The sequence below is a fragment of the Choloepus didactylus genome, chromosome 2 (genome assembly GCF_015220235.1).
Source record: "Choloepus didactylus isolate mChoDid1 chromosome 2, mChoDid1.pri, whole genome shotgun sequence".
NCBI classification, from domain to species: domain Eukaryota; kingdom Metazoa; phylum Chordata; class Mammalia; order Pilosa; family Megalonychidae; genus Choloepus; species Choloepus didactylus.
Genome location: NC_051308.1, coordinates 32,867,401 through 32,886,609, shown reverse-complemented (window position 1 = coordinate 32,886,609; position 19,209 = coordinate 32,867,401). Strand labels below are relative to the sequence as shown.

At 45.1% G+C, this 19,209-nt stretch overlaps 1 protein-coding gene across 2 annotated transcripts in view; it reads left to right on the top strand.

Moving 5' to 3' along the window:
• Window positions 1–1,089: 1,089 nt before the first annotated feature.
• The window catches only part of COQ8A (coenzyme Q8A), a 90,794-nt gene continuing 72,674 nt past the window's right edge, over window positions 1,090–19,209 (top strand). The window contains exon 1 of one of the 2 annotated variants that reach the window (XM_037822708.1): window positions 1,090–1,226. The gene's annotated coding sequence lies outside the window, so the exon portion shown is untranslated. Of the gene's footprint in view, window positions 1,227–13,651; window positions 13,770–19,209 lie in introns of those variants that run through there. The other variant, XM_037822703.1, reaches the window with a different exon arrangement.

Here is a 19,209-nt window from a genome sequence, read left to right as displayed (position 1 = left end):
AACTCTGGATGGGGGGTAGTCATTTACTTGTTATCAAACACTTCTATTTATAATAATTCAGTGCACAATTTCATCCATGTGAATGGATATTGCCGAAGGATTTATCAAATGCCTTGTGAAATTAAGATATATATATATATATATATATATTTACTTTCAGAAATTTTTTTCCTATTTGTAGAAGTAATACAAGTCCACTGTGGAAAAATGCAGGGAAGTACATAGAGAACATTAAAAATGACTATAATTTTGCCATCCCAAGATAACATTTCAGTATATTTCCTTTATTTTTTCTCTGTGCTGATATTTTTCATGTCACTGGGAGCATACATTCTCTGATATTTGCATCCTGCTTTTTTCAATTGACAATATTTCATAAGCATTTTCTTACATCATTAAAAACTCTTCAAAAACAATTTTAAAGACTGCATAATAGTTCATTGTATCAATGATTTATTATATATATATGACCATGCCTTTGTTTCTGTACTTTTAAGTTGTATCTAATTTTTTTGCCCTTATAAATAATGCTGTAATGAACACCTTTTTGTGCAAAATAACTGTGGGTAATTAGCCCGTCATCCCATATTAATGTCAAGTTCACCAACATACACTTTTAAGATTTCAGTTTCTTAGACTTCCTTAATATCAAGACGACCTTGCCTGCTTCTGCAGTCTTTCAGCAGTACTTCTGCCCACTTAGGCTCCTCAAAGGTGAGGTTAACCAGTTTGTGAGCTCCCTCAGTGCCGTCGGTAATGAGTTATCCAGGTCAAAAGACCTGATCTCTTTCGGAGCAAGGGCTTTCTTACTACCTCCGTCTGTACTTGGAGCTTCAATTTCTCTTACCAATATTGGTCCTCAACTTTCCACCCCGATTATTATTCTCCTTAATAAAAAAAGACTTAAGGAGTATGTAGGAGAGACAGATAGCTACTGCACAAAACCCATGCTTTGTCTCTGCTTTCTGGCGCACAGCGGGACTACATTTCCCAGATGCCCTTGCAGTTAGGCGAGGCTGCGTGATTGAGTGCTAGCCTGTAGAGCATGCGCGGAAATACTGTGTGTCACTTCCAGACCTGGCCCATTAAATCCTCCACTATGGGATGGAGATGACTCCCAGGAAAACCTTGGAAGTCACATGATGACGATGCCAGCCCTTTTGTCAGCCATTGTGGAAGAGGAACATCGTCCTGACGCATTCATCTAACCGCAATTGTATTTGAGTGTGAGTCTGTTTTCTTTTTTTTTTCCGTTTTTGGGATCATTTGCAATTTCTAGCTTCATTGGGTCCTGCTTGACGTGTCTTCCCTTTAATAACTCACAGAGATCAATTATGCCTAACTGTTCTTTATCTTGGGCTCCTCCTTCCTATTTCTTGGTACACATTTGATTCTCTCTAACAGGTCCTCCTAGCTGTCCCAGACTCCTAGATGACAGTGATTCCTTTTCTTAAAGTTTTCTCTCATTTTCATCATATAAACACATTCCCCCGATTGGGCAGAATGAAGCCCAAAATGGTACATCTCTTCATCATTTGCTCTGCTTTCTGAGAAATGGAATTATCATTTTGGCAAGAAATGGTATTTCAATTTTAATATAGAAAACAAAACAAAACAAAAAAACAGCAAAACAAAACACCACTTATAGCCAGTTGTCTGATGAGTAAGGAAGATAGATCTTGCTGATTGGAAGGTCCTACTCAACACCTTGATGCTTTCAAATGGCTAAATTTGGCAGATAGAATGGTAGAGAAATGAATGACTAGAGAATAAAGTGAGAAGAATTTGGAATTGTGGAGGCAATATTCAAAAGGGAAGGGTTAAGGAGGGAAAATGGGATGAGCAGAGGGAAAAAACCTGCACACAGGTGTTTATAGAAGCTTTATTCATAATTACCCCAAGATAGAAGCAGCTGAGACGTCCTTCAGTAGGTGAATGGATAAACTACCATACTTACATACATGTAATGGAATATTATTCAGTGATAGACAGAAGTGAGCTGTGAAACCTCAAAAAGACCTGGAGGGACCATAAATGCCTATTGCTCAGTGGAAGAAACCAGTTGGAAAGGGCTATGTCCTATCCAGCAAGCGGGACCACTTTGTGAGGGGAATCAGCCTACAAAAGTCTCCATAGGATGAGATAGCTAAAAGACTTTTTGAGAATAGGGGTGTTTACTATTTAATTTGAAGTTGTTATGTAGCCTCCTCCATTCCTTTAAGGGGTTGGCCTGGCACTGCCCAGGAGCAGCGCACTGATGGTGAGCAGTCTACACCCTGCAGGAGCCTTGGGACCAGAGGTGACTGTGAGAATTGAAGCCTCCTCTGCCCTGTCCTCCCTGGGAATTGGCCTAACTTTAGAGGAAGACTTTTTTTTTCACAGGGTGTAGAATGGAAGTTTGAACCAATCTTATCTGGGAAGACTCCTGCTCACATCTGAATTACATAGTAAGCATACCCATTGGTAAAATAAAACAATACTAACATGAAATAAAATTAAGGATTGAGTAGGCATGTCAGATTTTTGCTGTGTTAGAAAACTGAGGCCTAGTGAGGCTCTGTAATGTATCTAAGGGCCCCTGGTGTAACGGCAGAGCTCTGCTTGGTCCTCAGAGCTCCCAGCCATGGCTGTCCTGACAGAGAGCAATGCTGCTGGCATAGGAGCAGGGTGGCTTCTTGCACCTCCCTCCTCATGGGCTCAGCCCTTCCTGGGTGGCTTCGCTGGGGCCTTTGGGTTTATCACTGGTTAGTTCTGTCTAGCTGTGCTCAGGGGTATGGTGGGAGTGAGGAAGAAATTCCTATCCCCTTGGGAAAAAAACTTTTCCTCAGTGAGGGGAAGTATGTGAGAAATAACTTCATTGAAATATTCATCAATAGTCATAAAGATATTTTATCTGAATGTCAAGGTTTCTTTGTCCCCATCAAAGAATTTAGGATCTAAACTAAGAAGAATGAACCAATGATAGGGAGGCATTGGGGCCATGGACACCACAGTGGAGGAAAAGTTTGTTCTTCTAATTCACTGTTCTCTTCTCCAGATAATGATGTGTGTCTGTGTGTTGATCAGTGAGGAGGGGAGGAGGTTTCCCAAGTACAAAGTGCCAAAGTGTCAAAGCGCAAACCCTGAGATAAAAAGTCATAAATAGACCTAGAGCCTGACCTGGAGCCAGGCTCAGTGTCCTTGGGCTGTTAGGACCTGCAGGCCAGGTCCCTTGTTGGGGGGGTGGGGGGGGGTGGCTGAGCAGCTGCTGTGGAAATTTCCATGAGCTATCCACCAGTTCTCGTACTCTGCGTGGCATGGGGAGGACACGGGTTATGAAAGAGGTACAAGACGTGGTCCCAGCTCATAAGGAGCTAAGTCTCTGGAGAAAAGACTCAAGGTTGCTTGCCAAGAAAACAAGCAAACAAGCAGGGTGAAAAGTCTTAAGAGAAAACTATAAATAAGGTCAAGGCATGGAACCAGTCAAGAAAATATCAATATCTTCTTCCAATTACTGGAACCCCATTTCACCTTTGAAGCAAAATGCTGAACATACAAACTTCACATTAAATAAAAGCTCATTTTATTGTTTTAAGCACTATTAAATGGGTCACAAAGCATATAATGATTTTTTAAAAGGAAAAAAATAACTCTTTACAATTTATTACCATTTGCGAGAGTCTGAGACACTCTTTAAGAGTCCAGGTTAAAATTACAGAATCATTTTTAATACAGAAATCAATGAAAAATTATCAGAAGACATCAGTCTCATGTCTTTGTGTTACCAAAAGCTTTAAAGTGTGCAGTTTTGTAAAATCAGATGTTGCAACCACCCTAGGAATTGGAGGTATGTTTTCACCCCTGATGCACTGGTTAGTATACTTTTGGTTGCAAGTATAAGTAATCGTGAAGAGAATCTATTGGTTGTCATACTGAAAAGTTAATGGTGAGGCAGACTGTCTGATATGCCTTATTCAGGACTCCAGCTTCATTTCTCTGTGATTCTCTCTGTCCTTCTCACCTTTATGGGCTAGAATCTTTCTCAAGCTGGCTTTCTTCATGGTTGTATGGTGGCCATGAGCAGCAACTCATGCTACCAGCTTCTAATTATTCCTCTCAGGAAAGAGGGGCTATTGCCTCCAAAAGCCCCAAACCTAAGTCTTGAGCTTCATTTTGATTGGACCATCCATGACCAACCACTGTGGGCAGGCCAAGTGCTGATTGGCTTAGGCTCAGATACCTATCTCTTTGGCCAGGGGGGTGGGATCGGCTTATACTATGGGGGACCACCCCTGGCACTGCATGAGGTCAATGCCACTCAAACTGATGGTAGCTATAGGATGGCAGGAGGGAAAGAGATGTTGGAAAGACATTCCCAATTGCGGGACACTGATTACGTGCTTCAACTTGGCGGGCCTGGGCTGGGGGACCGGATCCACCCCTGGGGAGGGTAGTGGGTACGGGTGACAGCGCCCTCCACAGCCCCCCGGGCCTGGGAAAGTGAGGCCGGAGGCAGGCCCCATTTCCTCACCCAAATTACCAATGTTAGGGGAGGCTTGCCGGAGGGAACCGCCTTTTCCCCACCCCCTTATCTTGCCCGGACACTCCCCGTTGCCAGCGCAACTCCCATCACCACCGGTGCGCATACATTGTTGCCGGACACCGTTACGGGAGCAACTTTCGCCCCTTTTCAATCAACCTCCGCGCTCTCTCAGAACCAATCCAAGCCTTTAACCCCTACAGCTACCCCGCCCTCTAAACCGCCCGATATAAGCTTGTACTCTCCCCTAATAAACTCTCTCTCTCTTGGTTTTCTTCATCCTAAAAGAAACGTGTCCCGCCTTTTCCTTTCTCGCCGCCCTCCATACTTTGCACGCCTCCCGCCGGGGACCTGGCCAAGTCCCCCGCCTCGCCCTCGCCTCCGGGAAAGAGCCCCCGCTGCCGGTACCCTCGGAGCAATCCTGGGAGCCTAGGATTTAGCAACCGGCCGCCACCCTCCCCCAGACGAGTCAACTGCGACCGCACCCAATGTGCACCACAGCTTGGTAGCAATTTATATATATATATTAAAATATAGTTATATATATATTTAACGTAAGGGGCACTGTCTAGGTACAAGGCACTATGGGAGATAGAAAGATATGCAGTTTTACACTATTAGATATAAAAAGACAAGTTTACAAATAACTATAATACACTATTAGGTATAATGTGAAAAAGAGACATGCAAATGCTAAAATAAAGTTATGTAAAATAATGGGAGTAAGACAGAGTGCTTCTATTTGAGATGATCAGAGAAGGCCTCATGTAGCAAGTCACATTGGAATTAGGTCTTAAAGAATGAGTAGGAGTGAGTGGGAAGGAGGACATTGGAGACAGGGGAATAGTGAGAGCAAATCTGAGAGGCAGCAAGCCAAGGGGGAATTGGAGAACGAGGGTAGGCTGTCCAGGTTAGTTGGAGCACAGGTTCTAGTAGTTGCTGCTAAGTCAGGAAATGTTACTCCAGCACAAAGGAATCTCAGGGTTCAGATGATACCCAAGTAACTGGGATGAAGGTGATTTGCATCTTTAAAATTTTTCTCATATAAAGAAACTGGCTAAGTGCCCTTTGCCTGATTAGCGTGAAGTTCAATATCTCCTTCTTGGGATTCCCTACCCTTCATTGTCTCCAAACCCTAAGGTTTATGTGGTCCGATCTCTAATCAGTCTCTGTGGTTCCTCTGTGAGGCCAGGGACAGACCCAGTCCTGTCACTTTGAGCTTGATCAAGAGTTCCTCACTGTTGGTCCAGCCCATTATCTCAGAGATCTGCACTTCAGCAAAATTCACAGCTTCCCCACTCACCAAAGCACTAGCTGCCCAGGAACTCTGTGTAAGAGATAATTTGGGGTATTCTTGTGGGTGCAGAACTCGTATCCCCATCCTTCCCTGGGATCTGCAGCACTGGGAGGCAGGGAGCTCTTCCTTCTCAGCTACCCCCCTTCCTTCTATGGATTGCTACTCTGTGCACTCCCCTACCATGAACACACTATTGGGGTTCTCAGGGTGGGGGCAACTATTCCCACTGACACCTCTCTCACTAGCACAAAGAAAGAAAAAACCCCAAAGGGTAAATCATCACTGGACATTCTGCTACACCCAGACTTGTAGGTCCATGTGTCTTAGTCTCTTCCAGGGAATGCTTATTTCACCCAAGGGACCCAGCTCCTCCTGTGTTCTTCATGTTGACTGTCAACCTCCTTGGTCATTGGCAAAATTGAGCCTTGTCTGTGCCCTTGCTACACCCTCACACTTAAGTTGAAGTTCTTTTCCTTGCAGCCACTCCAACCTTGCCTTGCTGTGGTCTCTGAACCAAGTCTGTCTGTCTGTCTGCCTGTCTCTCTCTCTCTCTCTCTCTCTCTCTCTCTCTCTCTCTTTCCCTCTCTATTTTGGGCACGTAGCTCCACTCTTTTCTAATATCTCCTTTACAGCCTCACTCCCTCAGCCCTGGTTCTGTATATTTCAGAGGGAAGTGGAGTAAGAGATTGACACAGAATTAGGCTTAGCTCATGATTTCCTGTTTTCAGCATGTTCATTGCTTCTCTAGTCTACAAACTCTGGGTCCAAATCTAGAAACTACTCCTAAATTTAAGAAAATAAAACAAAATTATCCAGGGACCATCTGAGAGAGAACAAAGTAAAATACATATTCAGCAACTGGTGTTGCTTCCCACAAACACTAAGAATTTAAGGACATATGAATTTAAGGACATATATTCTTCATATATCCTTATATGAAGAAATATATTTATATATTGAGTATATAAATTCAAATATATACTCTTCATATATCCTTATATGAAGAAATATATTTATATATTGAGTATATAAATTCAAATATATACTCTTTTCAGTTCAGAAGGTGCTACTTCCCAATTCATGTCATATAAGCAGTTATTTTCTCTTAACAAAATCAACTTAGAATAAGAACAGTTGCCTGGGCTGGGAGAAAAGGTAATAGGAAAGAGAGGCATGATGGACTTTTTGGAGGGATGATATTGTTTTTCATTTTGATTGGGGTAGTGGTTACATAGATGTATTCATTTGTAAAAACTTATTAACTGTATACTTAAGATCTGTGCCATTTACTGTATATAAATTATATCTCAATTAAAAATAAAAGAAAATTGAACCAGTGATTGTGACGTATTTGGCTCATGTCCATATGCTACAGTGTGTTGAAAAGAAGTCAATCTGTAAAAGAAAAATAATACCCTATTGAGAAGGCAAACGTGCTCCCAGCAGTCTAAGGGAAAACAGAAAAGAAGCAGACATGGTTAATGGGCTGAGCTGGGACATTCCCAGTTGTGGGGTGCCAAGCCTCTTCTATAATGTGCTTAATGACTTCTAATTGTGCAGTCAGCTAATAACAGTAATTAGTCTTGTCTTAGCTTAACAGGGTTGGGAATTCCTTTAAGTCATTCCCTTGGCGGGACTGAGTTGGATTTTCTGATTCTGGCGTCTTCCTCAGCATGTGGCCTGAGGATGGTGCATCCCTGGAGCTCGGAAGATGGTCCATTTGTGTTGGGGGAGGGGGTGACTAATCTCGGAGCCAGTGAGTCATGGTCTTGGGCCTCTGAGCTGAGCAAGGGCACTTGTGGGCTCTGCATTGGCACCACTCTCTTGGCGAATCAACCCGACCTCATTTATGTGCAAGTTGATCAGATTTTAAAAACAGAAAGGATTATTCATTGCAGCACTGTTTGTAATAGCAAAAGAATAGAAACAGTCTTCATGACTATCAACAGACACTGGTTAAATTGATGGTGGTTCATCCACATAATGGGATATGGGGAAAAAAGGAATGAGGAAGCTATATTGTTAAATGTATAGTATGACCGTTTGTATAAAGTATTTACTTGTATGTGTAAAAAGAAACTTTGAAAAGAAACAAGAAAGCTAACACTGTGTTGGAGGGTATCGGGGTGTGGGAAGATGGGGGTTGAAAACTGGGTGGAGGAAGGATGGAGTAGAAGGTTGCTTTTCATTGCAAACCATTTAAAAATACTTGTAAAAAGTCATCTGAAACTGTTACCTATTCAAAGATGAACTCAGTGAAGATGTTCAAAAAGTTTCTAAAAATAGGAGAAAGGTTTAAGGGAAGGGCGTGTCTAGTGATCACCTAATCTAATTTCCCAGCAGTGGTTCATGAAGTTGTTACGGGAAATTTGTGTTTTTAAAGCAGTAATGGAATCTGTTTTAATTTCTATTTTCTTCTATTCACTGAATAAAATAATTATAAAAAATTGTTCTCCTGTAACAGCAGAGGTCTCCAAGAGCCCAGTGGGTGCTGGGTGAGTACCAAGCAGTCTGTGGAGATCAGGGGGGCAGGCTTGGGATCCAGTCACTCGGGCATCTTCTTCCTTCAAGACAACTTCCTGCAGTGGTGGTTTTGAGGCCACACAGTTTTAAGTTGTTTTTATTCTTAGCTATGTGTTGTTTAATTTATATCCTAAATGGCCCAGGAATCAAAAGGAATACGGATGATGATATACAACTAGGTAATGCAGGGCATGAAAATTACAATTCTACAAATGCACCTCAGGATTTTTTCACCAGGTCTGAAAGTTCTGATTGATCAACTTCTTATATAGAAAATTAAGTTGTTCCACTTTAAAATCCAGAGTTAGAGAAAATATTGGGACACATACATCAATCGATTTTCTGTGTATGATGAATAAAGACTATACAGTGACTTATCTTGTTATTTAGAAATAAAGGATGAAATTATTTAAATAAACTAGTTGATTTTTGGTGTACAAAATGTGAGATTTTCATATACCTATTTATGGTGTCATTAACATTAAGACATTCTAAAAGCACTTGAACACAATAGCTAAGTCAGCTGAGATTGCAGAAAATGTGGTCCTTTATAAATTTAATTTTTTCATCTAAAAATCTATAAGCCATTTTCAGCAGAATGTATGGTGACAATTTAGTTAAAAAGTGGATGTTAATACAATATCTTTCTGAATACATGACTTTTATTACAATGTTGAGTTTATTACTCATTTACTTAGCAGATATTAACTAAAATTATGTAATGTTTACTGTGACAGGCACAGTCTTAAACACTTTACATATATTAATTCACTTAGTCCTCAACAACTCTATGAGACAGACATAGGTATTAGTATTATCCCCATTTTACCGATGACGAAACTGAGGCATGGAGAGGTTAAGTATCTAGCCCAGGTTCACGGTATCTAGCCTCAGTAAGTAGCAGAACTGGGATTCGAACCCAGACAACCTGGCTCTAGAGTCCATGCTCTTAACCATAAATATTTATTGAACAGTTACTATTTGCCAGGGACTGTCCTAGGTGCTGGAATATAGTGGAAAACCAAAGAAACAAAATTTCTGCTCTCATGGAACTTATACTTCAACTGGGAGTGGCAGATAATAAACAAACAGATAATAGGTGATAAAAAGTACTAGGAAGAAAAACAAAGCCAAATAAGGGAATAGAGAGTCCCCATAAGTCAAGATAAGGGAACAAGATGAGTCATATTTCGGTAAGATGATCAAGGAAGGACTCTCTAATAAGTGACATTTTGTCAGAGACCTACATCAAGTGTGGTAGTGGGCCTTGTGGATGACATAAGAGCATTCCAGACAGAGGGGAGAGCGAATGCAGTCTCTAAGATGGGACTGTGGTTGGCATGTCAGGGAGGCCTTTTTTTTTTTGGCAGTAAAGTGAGAAAGGGAGAGAGCAGTTGAAGTGATTATCTCAAAGCTCCCTGGGGCTAAGGTCACCTAGGGTCTTGCAGATCATCGTAAGGATTTTGGATTTTATTCTGAGAGGAGAAGCCGTAAGAGTATTTTGCATTTAGAAATGACATAATCTGAATTTTGTTTAAAACAAACAAAAAGGGCTCCCTGTAAGAAGTGGGGTTGAAGTGGAAGTCAGCTGGCTATTGATAATTTTGGTGAACAATGATGTTGACTTGGAATAGGCTGATGGTGAACACTGAGGTAAATATTAGCTGATTCAGGTCGTCTGAAGATAGAGTGGAAGAATTTGCTCATGGATTTGAGGTGAGTTTTAAAAGAAACAGAGGAGTCAAGAATGACTCTAGACTTCTGATCCGAGCAATGGAAGAAGGCCCCTTATTGGTGGAGCCTCGGGGTAGGTGCAAGGGATGGGGTGGGCAGTCGATGGGTTTGAACATTTTTACGTTTAAGACACTTCTTGGGCATCCTAGTGGAGATGCTAATGGGCAGCTGGATATGTGAGTCTGGGATTTGTAGGAGAGGTCGGCACTGGAGATCAAAATTTGGGGGTTGTCAGCTTCTGGGTGGAGGATGAGCTCACTAAGGGAACCAGTGCAGGCAGAGAAGAGGTACAAGGACTAGGTCTTGAGGTCCTCCAACTTTTAGAGATTAGGAAGATGATGGGGACCCAGAAAATAAAATTGAGAAGAAATGTCTGTTTCTTAGAAGGAGAACCAGGAAAGTATAATGTCCCAGAGGCTAAGTTAAAAAAAGATTTCAAGGAGGGTTTAGGGGGATGCCAGCAAAATGGCAGTGTAGTCCCTCAAAACTTTTCATCCATAAAAGCAATAAAAAAAATTGGCAGAAATAGAATCAACTTTTTTGAGAACTCTAGAAACTTAATCAAAAGCTTGCAGGAATTGGGGAACATTTAGTGAAAAAAAAATGACTGAATCTCATTAACAACTTTGAGTTTTGTGGTGTTAACTTGCCTAGTCTCATCTCCTGCTCTCCAGCTAAGACATAACCTGGAAAAATAACAGATATATGAAATATGATTCTTCTAGGAGTTTTTCTGGAAAGGGGAGCAGAGAAATGGAGATGGGTGTGAAGGGTGAGGGATATTACGACAGATTGGTTTGCTGAAGGGAATGACTCAGTAGCAGGGGTAAAATTGTTAAGTGCCTCCTCTGTCTGTTCTTAACGAAGAGATTAGAAGAGAATTACTGGAATGTATGCTTTTTACCTAAATGTACCAAGCAGAGGTGTCTGTGGTTATTGGGGGAATGTGTATGTATATATCTACACACACGCGTATACCATATTTGTGTGTGTGGACATAGTGTAATACTGTATTAATATGTTATGCTCATTAGAAAAGGTAAATTTTAGAAGTTTAAGATAAATTTAAAATGTCTTGTTAATTATGATGGCACCATGTGATCATTAGCTAATACCTCAAGGCAAATAGGCTTCAGGGTGAGGTACACAGTAAATGAAATTCATATTTCAAATGTCTTCTTGTTAATTTTGAATTTTCTGGCTGTTTTTGTGTTAGCTCTAGCTAGATCCATTCTTGCTCTTACCTTGTAGTGAGGTTGACAAAGAGCTCATACCAAGAAGAGTAGTAATGAGTGTTATTCTTGTTTACCTGTCTGCATTACTAGTGTTATCTTCAATCTGGACTTTATTTTGGAGGTATCTTTTCTTTTCTTAATTTTTTATTATGGAGAACTACAAACATATATAAAGAAACAGAACAACATAAGAATCCCAATATAGCCATCATTCCCCTCCCACAATTATCAACTCATGGCCCATTCAATTCCCCCGAGGTCTGTAATATTTGGAAGGAAGTCCCATATACCATATTATTTCACCTGGAAATAATTTAGCATTTATCTCTAAAGCCTAAGGACTCTACAGAAACATAACTCCAAAACCAAATTATAGTTTACAGGAATCTTTAATTTGCAGTACTGGGGGAATCTTTGCAATAAAAAACAGGTCAGGAAAGAGAGAAATGTATTTTGGGCATAATACAGCTAAAGTCATTATTTCACAAAGAGTAAGGTCAAAATCATATTTAACCCGATGAAGATGCTTTCTTTGCACAGAATAGGTGGGGTGCATTTCTCTTTTTAAACTAGACTGCTGCTGCTTGAAGAAAAACCAGTTTGTAGTGGTGGGTTGTGTTTATCAATGCCCTGGCATTGCTGGTGAAGCAGGACTGAACTGGCATGGACACTGTCGATTCTCTCCCCATGTCTGTGGAACTAGAGTGCCATATCTACTGCTTACTTTGATCAGTAGATGCAGGAGCTGATCAAAATCACACCCTCATCCAGCTGAAGTCTGAGGGGTAGAGTCAGTAAGATACAGGCAAGCTCCCAGTTCTAGCCCTGTATGGTTTGGGGGCAGCTACTTGAAACTTCAGTCAAAATAACTCCTTAATTTTTCCTTAAAAATTTATTGTTTTTATTAAATTATTTAGTGTGAGGAAGATGGGGGAGGCAGAATTAGAATTTGGACTGTTGGTGGGTGGTGATGGTGAAGGGGAAGCAGTCCTGTGAATGAGCAGAAGCACCCACCCAAATGCAAGGACCCAGCCAGAAAAGCCATGAAGTGCAGTCTCCACTCTCCTCAGAAGGCACCCCTTCACCCTTCATGAAGGAGCCTGACATAGAGCTTAAAACTGTATTCACCCACATCATGCACACTTAGTTCTTTGGGGAACATGACTGGGTAATCTCGGGTCAGACAGCTCCAAGTGGTCGGAGAGGCACTGTGAAGTGAGGTGCACTTCTGGATTTCAATACAATAAATGCTCCTCAACCCCAAATTTATGCATCAACATAGAATGACCGTTAATTTTTTCCAAGTAATATTAAAATAAACGAGCCATTCTTAAAAAATTAAATGTCAACATCGAAAAATATCTCAGAAAAGCGATATGCTTACTTTTATGAAAAACTCACTAAATTGTTCTTATTCTCTTTTCTACAAGAACCATTCACAACCTTGGACAGAGTTGTACACCAGCGTTTGGGAATCATTTTAGAGGAAACTGCCAGACAGACTTTGGCTCAAATCTGAATTCCCTCGCTAACAAGAGGAGTAATTTGAGGCAAATCTGCTCGCGGATCAGCCCCTCACAGGGTTGCTCTGCGTGTTAACTGGGAACACACACCAGAAAAAGCCCATGACTGCGCCCTCCAGCTGCCTGAATGGGGGCCGTTCCCCTTCTTCCTAGCTTTGCTCTTTTCCCGTATTGGCCCGTCTTGTTGGTTTATCAGAAAAGGGCCGGAACCCCAGGTCCTACAAGACTGGTGGATGACGACGAACGGCTTGGTTCTTTACCATTTTAGCCCGGCCTGTGGCACAGGTGGGAGAGGCGCCTTTGTGAAAACTGAGAAAGGGCTCCTTGCATAAAGGCGGAGCAGGGAGCAGGCCTCGCCCCGTCCTCAAAGCCACAATACCCTTCGCGCTCGCCCGCAGCCCAGCCTCCTCCTTTCACGGCCTCCCTTTCCAGGCCTGCTCAAAGGCTCGGCTTCTGGAGCCCAGCCAGCACCAGCATAGAAGTAGAAAAACAATAGGCCAGAAATTGCAGCCGCGCACAGTGCCTTGCTTAGGGAAAGGAAGGGTCTCCCACCGCGCGCATGCGTACGGGTCCCACCAACCATAAAGTACTGCCAGAGCCAGGGATTTCCCAAGAAGAGGAGTGAGCCGGCGGTGCCCGAGGGGAGTATGGGAGGGGACAGGCCCCCCTGAGCGGCCTTTCATTGGCTCCTCTCGTTCCGCCCCCGGCACCGATTGGCCGCAGGCCGGGTGCACGGACCGAGCACGCTCCCTGGCGCGGTGCAGCGCTCGAACTGCCCTGGCAGCGCAGCCAATGGGGACGGCCCGCTGGGCGGAGCCCGCCCCGCATTGAATCTCCCCGGACGCAGGCAAGGTGGTAAACAGATCTAGAGCGCGTGTTGGGTGCACGCGCTGCGGCGAGCGTGAGGGTGACTGCGGATCCCTACTTCCTGCAGCCGGGTAAGGCTGCCGCTCGCGGACCCGCCGCGGGCCCGTGACCCCTTCTGGCTGTGGCTACAGCTGGGCTGTCCACCCTCCTGGCCCTTCTTGCATCCTCCTCCAGTGACAGCGCTGCTTCCCCTTCGCGAATTTCAATTGCCGCGAGCTCCGGAATCTGGGCGCCGTGGGCGCGCCTCGGACTGCAGGGTGGGGACTCTGTGGCTGTCTGTCACCCCTGCGCCCACCCCAGCCCTGCGGCGTCTGCCAGGGGAAGGGTATAAGGGCCACGTGCTGGAACCTTGGGTCCTTGAATGTGCAGGGCAATTCCGGGGACCGGCCGCCCAATGTCCGTGCCTCTTGGCCGCCAGTACAGCTTCTCTTGCCAGGTTTCTTCAAGATAGTATTTTTGTTCACTCCTGGACCCTAGACTCCCTTGCACTTTTAGCCCTTTTTCTTGGGATGCAGGTTTGTTCCTGAACTTTGACTCCCTTGGCTGAAGCCAGCTGTTGGGTGTCACAGATGGGGGAGCTTGGGTAAGAGTCCTTCTTGGTCATTTGTCCCGTTCTTTTCTCTTTGGTCCTTCCTCCTACTTCTCCAAGCACTGGAGGTCTTGTGAGCTTAATCTCCTAAACTCGAGCCTTTCCCTGGCTTTGACCCCACGGGCTGTAGAGAGGGCACGCCCCTTTTTACTAAACCCACGGCAGGGGCAGGTCTGGGTGTTGAGACCCTCCATTTGGTTGAGATATGTAAATCCTGAAGCATGAGAGGCTGTGTGCAGTTTGCCAGCCTGGGTCTGTCCTGCAACCTGCTGGAAAACTTGTCCATGCTCACTTGGGCTGTCGGTCAGCGTGGTAGAGCAGTGAGGAGATGGGCATATTAGTCCTACCTCCTTACTAAAGGATTTGTGCATACATTGGTGACAGTCTGCTAATTTTCATGTTGTGGCTGGGTGGGTCATCCTGGCAGTAGGGCTGTTGGGAGGCTGTGTCTCTTGGAGGAGACAAAAGAGGAGCTGGAGGCACACAGGGGCAGCATCTTTAAGACCCGGGCGGTAGCTTTGGGGAGGTTTGTTTAGCCTTGCAAATAGTGTAGACAATGCATGGTTGTTATAACTGTTGGCCTGACCTTGGGCAACTCAAACAAAAAGTTAACCTGGCAGTCTGTGCACTTCCATCAGAGCCAGTCCTGTAAGACAGGTTTTTTCAACCTTGGAACTATCAATTTTTGGACTGGATAATTCTTTGTTCTTGGGGAGCTGTCCTGTGCATTGTAGGATGTGTAGCAGGATCCCTGGCTCTATCCATTAGATGCCAAGAGCACTTCCCCACCCCTAGTTATGACAATCAAAAATGTCTCCAGACATTGTCCGATGTCTCCTAGAGGGCAAAGTTGCCCGTGGCTGAGAACCACGAAGTAAGACTCTAAAAAGGGTCTGCTGGTGCTGCCAGAAGCCTCTCTGGGATGTGCCCATGAGTAGTTGGAGAGGTTTGGGCAGAGGACAGTGCTGTGCTCCATCTCCTAAGCCAGCGGCAGAAGCTGTGTAGATTGGGCTTTAAAGGAGCCCCTCCCTCTACACCTGGGTGGCAGAGGTGAAACCTCCCAGCATAGAGATAGGCTATTGAAACCATGGGCATTTACTATGCCTGCTGGATGCATGGCAGTGACAACAGGGTTGGGAGCGTGGAATATGGTGGTTTCTGCCCTTGGGGACCTTGTGACACTTTGGGGGATGTGCATTTACAACAGGTTTTAAATAGTGAGCAGTGCATTTAAGGACCCTAAATGCTGGTAGAAAAGCCAACTCAGTTATCCACAAGTGGCTTTCCAAGGTGATGCTTCATCCCTCACTTTGTGCTCAGGCTCCTCTTGTGGCTTTTGATATAGGAGGGGGTCTGGCATACATCTTCAGGGAGCGAGTGAGTGGCTGCATTTCAAATATGCCTGTGTGTATTTGTATGCACCATCTGCCCCCTCCATTTGAGACATTCCCCTGGAATGTTGTAGTGTAGTATGGACACCTGTATAATTTGTGGAGCTCTTTTATACTTGACCACAGCGCAGCCATGTCATAAAGACAACCATTTCTTTTTGTGCCGAGAAAGATGCTTTACTTCTGAGTCCAGATTGTGCTTTCTATATAACCTGGAATTTATGCCCTGAACTTCTGGATCTCACACTGATGGGGATGCAGAAAAGCTGAAAAAGGAGTGATTATTGCACAGGGCCCATACAAGGAGAAATGCCCCGAGCCCCTAACTGAATTTCCTTTTCTTCTTGTTAATTGATCTTGTGGGGATATGTCAGGATTTTCCTGTAACATTCCTTGGTCACGTAGGTGGTCTTCTGGGTGCCCTTTGTTGCCTACAGAAAGGATGAGGGCAGGGAGGTCACTTCTCCTTTCTGAAAGACAAGTTTACAGAAGTCTATTATTGGGAAGCTCCAAACTTGGTTGGATAATTTTCCATCAGAAGCCACGGACGCTGAGTCATTATCTTTGTCAGTTGAAACAAGAGATGTGTGCAAAATTAGACAGGGGTATTTGGGAAGAGAGTTGTCTTGATTTGACAGTGGCATCTGGAAATAGTTTGGCATTCCTGCTAATGACAGCCAGGAACTTGGGAGAGCCAGTGGTAGGCAGCTGGAGGAAGAGGGAAATGGGGGGTGGGGGGTGGAGGTGCAGCCCAGAGTTGTCCTGCTCCTTCTGGAGTTGCACCTGGTAGGAAGGGTGGAGCCTACAGATCCTAGGTAGGGCCATGACACTGAGTGAGATGTATCTGGGTGGCATCCAGAGAGAGGCTTCTCCAGGCACTTAGTGAACCCAAGTGGGTATCCACTGGTCTGTCCACAGCATGTTGTTGGTTGTGGGGTTATACGCTCCTTGACCTTTGGGTTTGAGCTCAGGGGACCACAGAATATTTAAAGTTGGAAGTGACCCTGAAAGGCTCTCTTTATTTCTCATATCTGGGTGTAATTTTAGTGTGTGCATGTGTAGAAAGGGTCACTAAGGAGCAGAGTGTTTTTCACTCAAGTTGCCCTCTAAGGGTATTGTATGAGCCGTTGTTGTTGAATAGTGACTGATCTTGTCCTGAGATCCCCTCCAGGCCCTGCCACTGAAGAAGAGCCCACCTCAGAAGCAGGTGAATTTGTGGTTGTTGACTCCTCTTTGAGCAAGTATTAATTACCTGCTGTGAGCAAGGCATTGTGGGAATATAAAGAGAAAAAGGCCAGGTTCTTGCTCTCTGGGAACTCATAGTTGGGAGTATGCAGATACCACCTAAATGCCCTCGGTGTGACTTGGACAAGGGGCTCTAGGTCACACCACTCCTAGGTGGTGGAAACGAGAAGGCTTCTTAGAGGAGAAGGCATTTAGCTGGGCCTCGAAGTGTGAGCAGGATTTCAGCAGGAGGAGGTGAGGGGACTCTGGTCTAAGCTGGTGCTTTTCAAACTGTATCTGCGGTGAAGGACCAGGTTATGTTTTTTCCCAACTTGTTGCAGACCATTGCTTTTGAAAAACACAATAAAAATGTCATGGCAGTGCTAAATTGCTATAGGTTTCCCACCACTTACTCCTGTTGCCTCTTTGAGGATGACATTTGCCAGTCCGTGGACCATGTTTTGAGTATCGTTGGTCCAGGCCACGGGCTCTTTGAGCACTGCCTGGGGGCGGGTGTGAGTCCAGTTTGGCTATGGGGGGTGGGAGTCTGAGGGAAGCATTGGGGGGGCTGGGTTAGGGGGCAGATTGGGGTGTCCCCCCACCCCCTTCCTGTTGAAGCAGCCTGTGTGACCTGCCATTCTGAGTTTCGGTCAGTCTGAGCAGCATTGCTGCCAATTGTGCCTTTGTGGCATTTTCGCTCAGCAGTGGGGCTGGGGGCCAGGCAGGCTTGGAATGCCTGGTACTTTTCAGGTGCCTGTTCAGTTCAGGACAGAAAGGGTTCCCTGAGCACCTACTTCTCATGAGGTTCCAGCTGCAGGCTGGAGGGCCAAGGAGGGAGGGAGGTGAGAGACAGAATGGGTTTGAAGTAGATTGCCCAGGACCTTAAAGGGGCACAAACCAACATGAGCCATGAGATCCAGAGTGGGAACCGGATGCTGATTCTGCTGGAAAGGGGCTGGGAAGACGACCTCATGCACCAGGAGGCTTGGGAGCTGGGTCCTGAAGGATGAGCAGTTTCAGTAGGAGAGACAAGCCATATAAGCTGCGCTCCGAGCAGGGCAAAGGCCTGTTGATGTGAACGTTCTGGTCTGGCCGAGGGCTGTAGGGGCATGGCCATGCCGAAGGGAAGTCTGGCTTGGCTGGAATGGGGGGTGTGGGGCAGGGGAGGGTGCCCAGGCAGCTGTGTGGAGAGTGGGTTGAAGGCAGGTCAGGGCGGACGAGGAGGAAGCCCAGTGAGGCTGTTTGTGATAAGTGAGAATGTCCTGGGCCTCAGGTAGGGGGGAGGGAGGTGGAATTCAAGGCAGAGATTCATGAGAATTTATGCAGGTAGAACTTCTTGACTAAGTGACTGGTTGGATGCAGGGCTGAGATTTCTAATTGAGGGGGGAGGCTGGCTGGGTAGGTAGATGGGCTAGTGGTGTCTACTTAAAATAGAGGGTATAGGAGGAGGAGAAGCTGGTTTGAGGGGAAGATAGTGATGTTAGCATTACACATGATGGGGCTGAGGTACCTGTGGGACATTTTTCCCCGTCCCTTTTTATTAAGGTGTTATTTGCATATAGTTAAGCGCACCTCTTTTGGTGTGCAGTTCTGCACAATTTGACAAATACAGTCATGGGACCACTACCACAAGCAAGATATAGAACATCACCCCCGAAAATTCCCCCATGTCCCTTTATAGTTAGTTACCTGTGGGACTTTGATGGAGTGATGTGTGTTTGTGTAACTTGGTTTATTCTAGAAAGGGTTTAAGTGGTTGAGATGTCCTGCCTGGCCTGAGAATGGGGATACACAGACTTGGGGATACATAGCCTGTGGCAAGGATGAAGCAGCCCAAGAGACATTCTGGATTCACAGGGAAGAAGGAGGGTTGAGGACCAGTCCTGGGAGCTCCCACACTGGAGGAAGTGGAGGAAGAGGTGCTGGTGAAGGAAGGTGAGAAGACAAGTCGAGAGAGGAGGGACGAGAAAGGAGAATCATGGGAACCAAGAAGAGAGCCTCTCAGGGGGCGTGTATGGGGCCAGCAGGAAATGCTGTGGAGAGCAGTGGGGCGGGGGCCGCTGAGGGGACCCATTGGGTTGAGCTATTAGGTGGCCATTGAGGAGCAGTGTTAGAGGGGAGGGCTTGGGTCAGGGCCAGAGAGCTTGCACTAAGGGAGAAGGGAAGACGCCAAGTGCAGTCTGTGCTTGGGAGACACTGGCAGTGATGCACCTGAAGTGAGGCACAAGGGAGGTTTTATACCTGGTCTTGGAAAGCTGAGAGTGGGTTTGTGGACTGAGGGAGAAGGCTTTTGTGGAAGCAGAGATG